This window comes from Octopus sinensis, linkage group LG4, assembly GCF_006345805.1.
Source record: "Octopus sinensis linkage group LG4, ASM634580v1, whole genome shotgun sequence".
Taxonomy (NCBI): Eukaryota; Metazoa; Mollusca; class Cephalopoda; order Octopoda; family Octopodidae; genus Octopus; species Octopus sinensis.
Window position 1 is genome coordinate 53,629,026 of NC_043000.1, and position 8,313 is coordinate 53,637,338.

Sequence of the window (8,313 nt, forward strand, 5' to 3'; positions counted from 1 at the left end):
ATAATTATCATCGCCACCACCAACACACAATCATGACAATCTTTCTCTTAAAACAAATCATGTTTACATTGCAAAATATTTCATTTTCCCGTCCTCTCTTTCATATATGTGACCCAGGTTTGGGTGGCCGCACAACTACAATTAGACAACGGCTAAAAACATTCGATGTTGATAATGCCTGGATCGTTCCATTCAACCCTTTGCTTTCTAAAACATTTAATGCACACATTAATGTTGAGTACTGCAGTTCGGTGAGATGCATACAATACCTCTACAAGTACATTAATAAGGGCGATGATATGGCCGTGTTTGTGCTCAGTGATGAAGACCTTAGACATGACGAAATTAAACAATTCGTTTTCGGTAGGTATGTATCCTCCAATTATGCAGCGTGGCGCATTTTTGGATACGAGATTCTTCTAAGCTCACCATCAGTTTTCCACCAGAATGTTCATTTACAGAAGAGACAGCTGGTTTACTTCACAGAGAAAAATGCACGTCAAGTCATTGAAAATCCAAAAGGGACTACGCTTACAGCATTTTTTAAATTGTGTTCAGTTGATGAGTTCGCTGCAACTCTCATTTACCCTGAAGTACCGGAATATTACACATACAACAACAATAATTGGAAGCGCAGGTCACATGGAACAGAACTTGACAATTGGCCCGGTGTTTCTAGGAAGAACGTCATTGTATAATATTCATCCTACCAAACAGGAAATCTTTTTGAGAATGCTATTTCATGTAGTTACTGGACCGAAGTCTTTTGCTGATCTTCGCACGGTTGATGGTATCATCTGCGCCACTTACAGGGAAGCATGTTTGAGGCGCGGACTTCTTCTCAATGACGACCACTTACACAGGACATTAGCAGAGGCCTCAAATTGTAAACTGCCATGGCAAATGCGTCGATTGTTTTGTAGCATATTAATCCACTGTAATCCCAGCAACCCTCTTAACCTTTGGGAATCGTTCAGACAGAGCCTATCAAAGGACATACAGGCTAATTTAGCGCTACGTGATGGCAACGACGATGTTTATAATGAGGCATTAATCGACATGGACAGACACATCAGACGCTATGTTATACGCGGTTTAAGTGAATTCCATCTGCCGACACCTGTCCATCATGAAGCGCCTTTGGATGTTGAATACATGTCAGAAAAAAACTACAACATTGCCGAATTGACGGAAACAATTACGCGAGATGAACCAAGACTTTTGCCTGAACAAAGAGAGATTTATAATGAAATTATTGACAGCGTTAGATTGAACCAAGGAAAGCTTTTCTTTTTGAATGCTCCAGGTGGTACTAGTAAAACTTTCGCTATCAATTTGATTCTCGCAAAGCTGCGCGCTGAACGTCGAATTGCCATTGCATGTGCCTCAAGTGGTATTGCAGCGACACTGCTTCAAGGTGGCCGTACGGCACATAGTGCATTCAAATTGCCCATGGACATTGGAAAGAAAGATAATCCTATATGTAATATAGATCGTAGTTCCTCAAGAGCAAGACTTCTTCGTGAATGCAGTCTTTTTATTTGGGATGAAGCTACAATGAGTAATAAGGCCATGTTTGAGGCTCTTGACAGAACTCTCCAAGATTTGCGTCACAATACAAAAATAATGGGTGGAGCTACGTTCTCATGGCAGGAGATTTTCGACAAACTCTTCCTGTTGTCCGAGCAGGCACTAGAGCCGATGAGGTTAATGCATGTATAAAGCATTCTTATGTGTGGCACAGTGTTATCAGTCGCCATCTTCAAACAAACATGAGAGTCCACCTACATGGTGATGTGGAGTCTGAGGCTTTCGCAAAACACCTATTAGATCTTGGTGATGGAGTTTTGCCTTTCGTTGATGATGAGCATATTCGGTTGCCTTTTGGGAATTTCGTTCCAAATGTAGAAGAACTTATAAGAGCCGTTTTACCTGACGTTGAAACCAACTTCCAGGATCTCGATTGGCTAAGAGCAAGAGCTATTCTATCGCCTCATAATACAACAGCTCATGCTACAAATAAACAAGTACTTGATATGAATCCTGGTGAGATAGTTTCTTTCATGTCCATCGATACAAATAAAGATGAGAATGATGCAGTCAAATATCCACCCGAGCTACTCAACAAGCTAACACCTCCGGGCCTTCCACCTCATCATTTGTGTTTGAAAGTTGGTGCTCCAATCATGGTGCTCAGAAATATGGAAACGCCTGAAATATGCAATGGAACCCGAATGGTTATTAGGAGGATTCAAAGCCATGTTATAACTGCTGAAATTTTGAGTGGACCATTTGTAGGAACAATCAAAATGATACATAAAATGAGTATTTCACCCTCTGATGTTCCGATTCAGTTTAAACGCTTTCAATTTCCGATAAAACTATGCTTCGCGATGACAATCAACAGGTCACAGGGACAATCACTGGACATTGTAGGCATTAACCTGTCACAACCGGTTTAGTCATGGTCAATTGTACGTAGCCTGTTCTCGAGTTGGAAATCCACATAAACTCTTCATTCTTGGCAATCATGAGCGCACAAGGAACGTGGTTTATCAGGAGGCTCTGACAAAAGAAAACTGATTGTAAGTCATGAAATTTTGCTTGATTTTTTATTTTGCACCTCTTCATTATCTCTTCATTCTTGAACATAAAGACATTAAAAAGAACATGGTTCATAAAGAACGTTGTGTTCAGATGTTTGCAAACATTTGATCCAACTCATTCTCTTTATTCCTCATTTTCCGATTCCTTCTACGTCTCCATTAAACGGTTTTGTCAAGTTATTGTTTCTTCGCTAACATAAGACATTCATAAAGTGAATGAGTTGTTAATTACATTTTATACACTATTCCATTGTTTAGGTGGTGTCGAAAGGACTGGCATGTGTCACCATATAAACTCTCTCAGCCAAACTCCCAACTCATGAGTTCACATCGTGATACTCTTTCTACAAAACTGAGCTGGGTGTGAATTCTAATTTCATTCACTATTACAGATGTTTTAATTTTTGAAACAAACACATTGCCTCTTTCGTTTTAAAACAATAAAACAATACTACCTTAATACATTGGTCCAACAAACAAAACATCCAACACTCTCATTCTTTTATGTATCTGTCTTCCTCCATCACTCACTCACTTTTCTCCCTTCCTTTCACATTCTATCTATAACGTCGTTTCACAGCGTCTACCTACCTTACATTCACTTTCTCTTTATAACGTCGTTTCACAGCGTCCGTTATCCCCCCTCCCTGCCTTCCACAGCGCTTTCACACACTCTCACTCTCTACGTCTGTCTGCATTCATAGAGAGAATTATCATCGCCACCACAACCACTCAATCATGACAACAAATATTATGAATCAGATATTTATTGGGTTAATTTATATGTGTGTGTGTATCTATATATAAATATGTATATATAATAATTTTTATATATACAAAGTGCATATATCTGTATTTATATATATATATATATATATATATATATATATATAATATATATATATATATATATATATATATATATAATTTGTATACATTTATATATATACCACACTCTTACCCGCGCGTAGAGCGGGTCACCTTCAGCTAGTATATATATATGTGTATATATGGGCAACACACATACACACACATACACACACGTACGTAAGTACATCTATTGAATACGTTTTTTGCACGCATACCTGTTTATGTGTGCGTGTGTGTGTTGCCCGTATATCAACAAAATACTTTTTTCTCGATGGAAAAAACAACAGAAGTCTTAAAAATTTACTCGTCACTAGAAGGGAACTTAACTCCTGTTTGCAAACAATGGTGATTTCTCTGACTTGAAAATTGTTAAAAGTTTTGGTTGAAAATTTATTTTTACTGCTATTTGCTGATGCCTCTGGGTAAAATAAGCTGCCGAAAATACAGCTTGGGCCATGATGACTGTCCTAAAATTGGAGCAACATGCGTGCTAATTTATGGACATGCATAAATTACATTCACGTACACACACACACACACACACACACACACACACACACACAAACACACACACATATCCTACCTTTTATATATACAGATTCTCTAATACTTTCACTTTCATTCTTTCACTGAGATACTTGGTGTACGTGGCTGTGTGAGGTATGGTTCACTTCTGTTTCATTACTTCAGGTATAGGTTTTTCTTCCAATTTTGTTACTTCAGAAAAGCTGTTGATTGAAGAGGTGGTGTTAAATATGATTGACTTAGCTAAGCTGTGATTGGTGGGAAAGGGATTGATGACACCATGATATTGGTCACGTACATATACTTTCACGGTGAGGGCGCGTGGCTTAGTGGTTAGGGCATTCGGCTCATGATCGTAAGGTTGTGAGTTCGATTCCCGGCGACGCGTTGTGTCCTTGAGCAAGACACTTTATTTCACGTTGCTCCAGTCCACTCAGCTGGCAAAAATGAGTTGTACTTGTATTTCAAAGGGTCAGCCTTGTCACTCTCTGTGTCACGCTGATTATCCCCGAGAACTACGTTAAGGGTACACGTGTCTGTGGAATGCTCAGCCATTTGCACGTTAGTTTCACGAGCAAGCTGTTCCGTTGATCGTATCAGCTGGGACCCTCGTCGTCGTAACCGGCGGAGTCTTTTTTTAATACTTTCACGAGCTCATTTTAGTAAGGAATCTGTAACTTTTTAGTATACTAGTGATAGTTTTAGGGGTTTTAATTCATAGATCTAAGGACAATGGGCATGCTTGATATGCAAAGAGAGAATAGGAATTCTAAACTGCTTATCCACTGCAGACATTTGGAAACAAGAGATGAAATGACATGTCAGGCAGACTAGCAAAGAAGAATTGTTTCATATTTAATAGGTGCATTGGAATACTTAGTAGGAAGAATAAGCAACATATTAATTCAACTAAAAAAGAAAACTCACTAGAAGTACTTTGTAGTTTCTATTTCATTGGTCAACTAAAAATAAGTGAGTGTAGATGATGTAAAAGTGCAGTAATTGCACTATGGGTAAAGCTTAAAAAATTCAGTGAGATATCATTTCCTTTGGTGTCAACAATAGGCATATCTCTATGAATGAGCTGCTGACTCTGTGATCATTGAGTAAGAAGTTTTGTGAGTTAATAAGACATGAGCACTGAATGAGGAAGATACACAAAGGCTGGAAATAAATGAGGTGTGCATGCCATAGTGGCTGTATAATACTGACATTCATAAGAGACTGAAGGAAACTATACTGAAAGAGAAATATCAGGATTAAAGGTATTATCTGTTGAGTGCAGGAGAGAAAACTGCATTGGTATTGACATATGAGGCTTATGAAAAGTGTGACATGAAAGAATATTGTCAAACAATGCAATGGATGAAGCCTGCAGAAGAATACCAAAGAAAATGTGAAAGGAAGTGATGAGAGCTTAATTTTGTGTACAAAATCCCTTAAGTGAGTCATTCTATACTCTATCCAAGTCATGTCACAATTCTTTTTAAAAAGCTTAACCAGAAAATCAGGTTTAATAACTTGCAATAATAACTTCAGAAAAGCAGGATTAATAACTTGCAACAGATTCTAATTCACTGAAGGAAACCAAAAGCCAGTTCATGTATACTGACCCCACAAGAGGAACAGTTAGAGTGATGGGCTTCCGTCCAGTTTCTTTATTATAAATTTCAATCATAAGACTTTGGGATGTTATGAGTCTTAGGTTGCAATACATTTCATATTTGATTCATTATACAAGGGCGTGCTGAAAAGTTTCTGGCTTTGAGTAAAAGAAAATACAGGAGGATCAGTTAATTATGATCCCCTCTCAGATTCACACACTTATTGCAGCAGTCCTTTAGTTTTACTAATCCCTGTGAAAGAACTCAAACAGTTGGGCCTCCAACCAGGTCTTTTTTAATGCTCTTAAAGCCAGGAACCTTTCAGCAACCCCTCGTATATTGACACCGTTCCTGCTACAGTAATATATTCTTCCAGATATTTTGTTAATTGCTATTTTAACTTCTTACAGTTTATAACCAATGAATTGTTGCCAAGTTTTGGCAAAGTTCTGCTATGAAATTTCTGGTTGTTCTATGGCAACTGATATCTCATTTACTTACTTTTAAGTATATTTTAATGACAAATTATCTCCTGATAGAGGCCCTGATACTTCATAGTGGTTGTTTTTTGTTGCTTTTCTATAACCTTTAGGCCTAACGTGCTTCCTGAATTTAGCACTTTGATAATTCCTTGTGAGACTTTAGCAAAGTACACACTGATGCAAGTTTCTTTGGAGATAACACCCAGCTCTTCTCACACAAATTTTCCTGCCGATTTTGAGGTTAACTCTTTGTTGTATCAGTTTCAAAAACTTGGAAAGGCCCACAAAAGCCATATCTTTGCTCTACCTCCTTTCCTGAAAGAAGATGAAACATGAAAAATTGTTGCATAGCAATGTGTTTGAATATCAAGGATTTTTGCATCATATTGCATTCATATGAATTGCATACAATGGAGTGCTCCAAAGTAACTGGAAACGTTCTCTGTCGGACAAGCCCATTGTAGTTTGGGCTTCCTCTCTAGAAGCCACTGTATGCAACCCTCAGGCATCATTTTGTCATCTTTGGGTGAAGTCATACTAGCATGTGTCCTGGAGCTCCCTCCAGCGAAGTTTGAGTGAGGAATTGTGAATGAAAAGAGTTTCAGCAAAATTTGTATCTTGCTTGCTCATGGAAGATCAAAAGCAGTCACAACTCAATGCATGTCATGAACTTAGAGAATAGTTAGAAGTTGATCCCGACCTTTTTCAGAAGGTCATCAGTGGTGACGAAAGCTGGTGCCATGAGATTTGCAGATGTGGAAGAAGTGAAATAAAAAACGACAGAGGTGTTAAAAAGCTTTACTTCGAAAGAGTTCTAGCACTGCTTCAAACAGCTGAAAATGCTTCTGGACCAATGCATTGCTTCAAATGGAGAATAATCTGAAGGCAGTAAAAGTGTAAACATGTAAAACTAAGTGAATAAAATAACATTGCAAAATTCCGATTTCTTTTGGGTACCCCCTCTTATGTTCACGTATTATATGTCAATGATACACTCACTGAATGATGAATGTGCAAATATGTTTAGATTTTTATTGTATGAGTTTGTTATCTTTATCTCTGGTTTAACCGTAATTCTGCAGACCTAAAATCGAAGACATTCCATCTATACGAATGTCACTTATTTTATTATTCAGATATAGTGTAAACTGAACCCCATTATCCAATCTATTCTGCTTTTTATTATTAAACTAATGGTAGCAAGCTGGCAGAACTGTTAACAGGCCAGGCAAAATGCTTAGCAGCTCAAATTCCCCCAAGGTTGAATTTGCCTTTCATCCTTTCAGGGTCAATAAAATAAGTACCAGTTGAACACTGGTGTCAATATAATTTACTAGTTCCCCAGTCTCCACAAATATTTCAGACCTTCTGCTTATAATACAAAAAAATTATGAAGATGATAAAGCATGATTTGAATTGAAATTTGGCTGCTATTTCTAGCACATCAAGTCACCATGGAGAAGTTATTCCATTCTATTGAGGCTCTGTTATATAAACCTGCTCTCTTGTACAGGAGATTAGATTGTCATACCTTTAGCTTACCATCAAGTTTTCCCACATTTATATTCAATATTTAGAAATGTTCTTTGTGACAAGTTTGATTCATTTTAAATATAACTATTTCATAATATTAAAGTGATAGCAAATAATATTACATATACTTCTAGATTAACTGGAAGCAATATACAGATTCTAGTGAGAAACAAAGATTTGCTTTGTGCAGCTGCTCCAACTAAATCATTAATCCCTCTGAGGTCGAGATAATTCTATACCTTCAATTATTGGCTACAGAGAAAGTTCTATGATATTTTGCTATCTTTTAGAGCTTCACTAAACATCATGCTTCTGTCATTAAATGGTATGGCAACAGAAGATGTTCGTAGATCATGAAATACATTTAAATTCTATTATCAGAATATAATATTATTGGCACACCCCATGTATTAGTGTGTAAGATGTTGGTGCATTACTTTACACATAGATCACACTCCTCTTTATGCATGCATGTATGTATGTATGTATGTATGTATGTATGTATGTATGTATGTATGTATGTATGTATGCATATATATGTTTTCCTCTCTCTCCCAGTCAATCTACTTTCTGTCTATCTGTCTATCTGTCTATCGATTTATTATTTCCTTCTATCTATCTATTGTCATGTATATATATAGATAAGTATATCACATAAAAGCATACATTTCTCAAGACATTTCAGAAGAATAT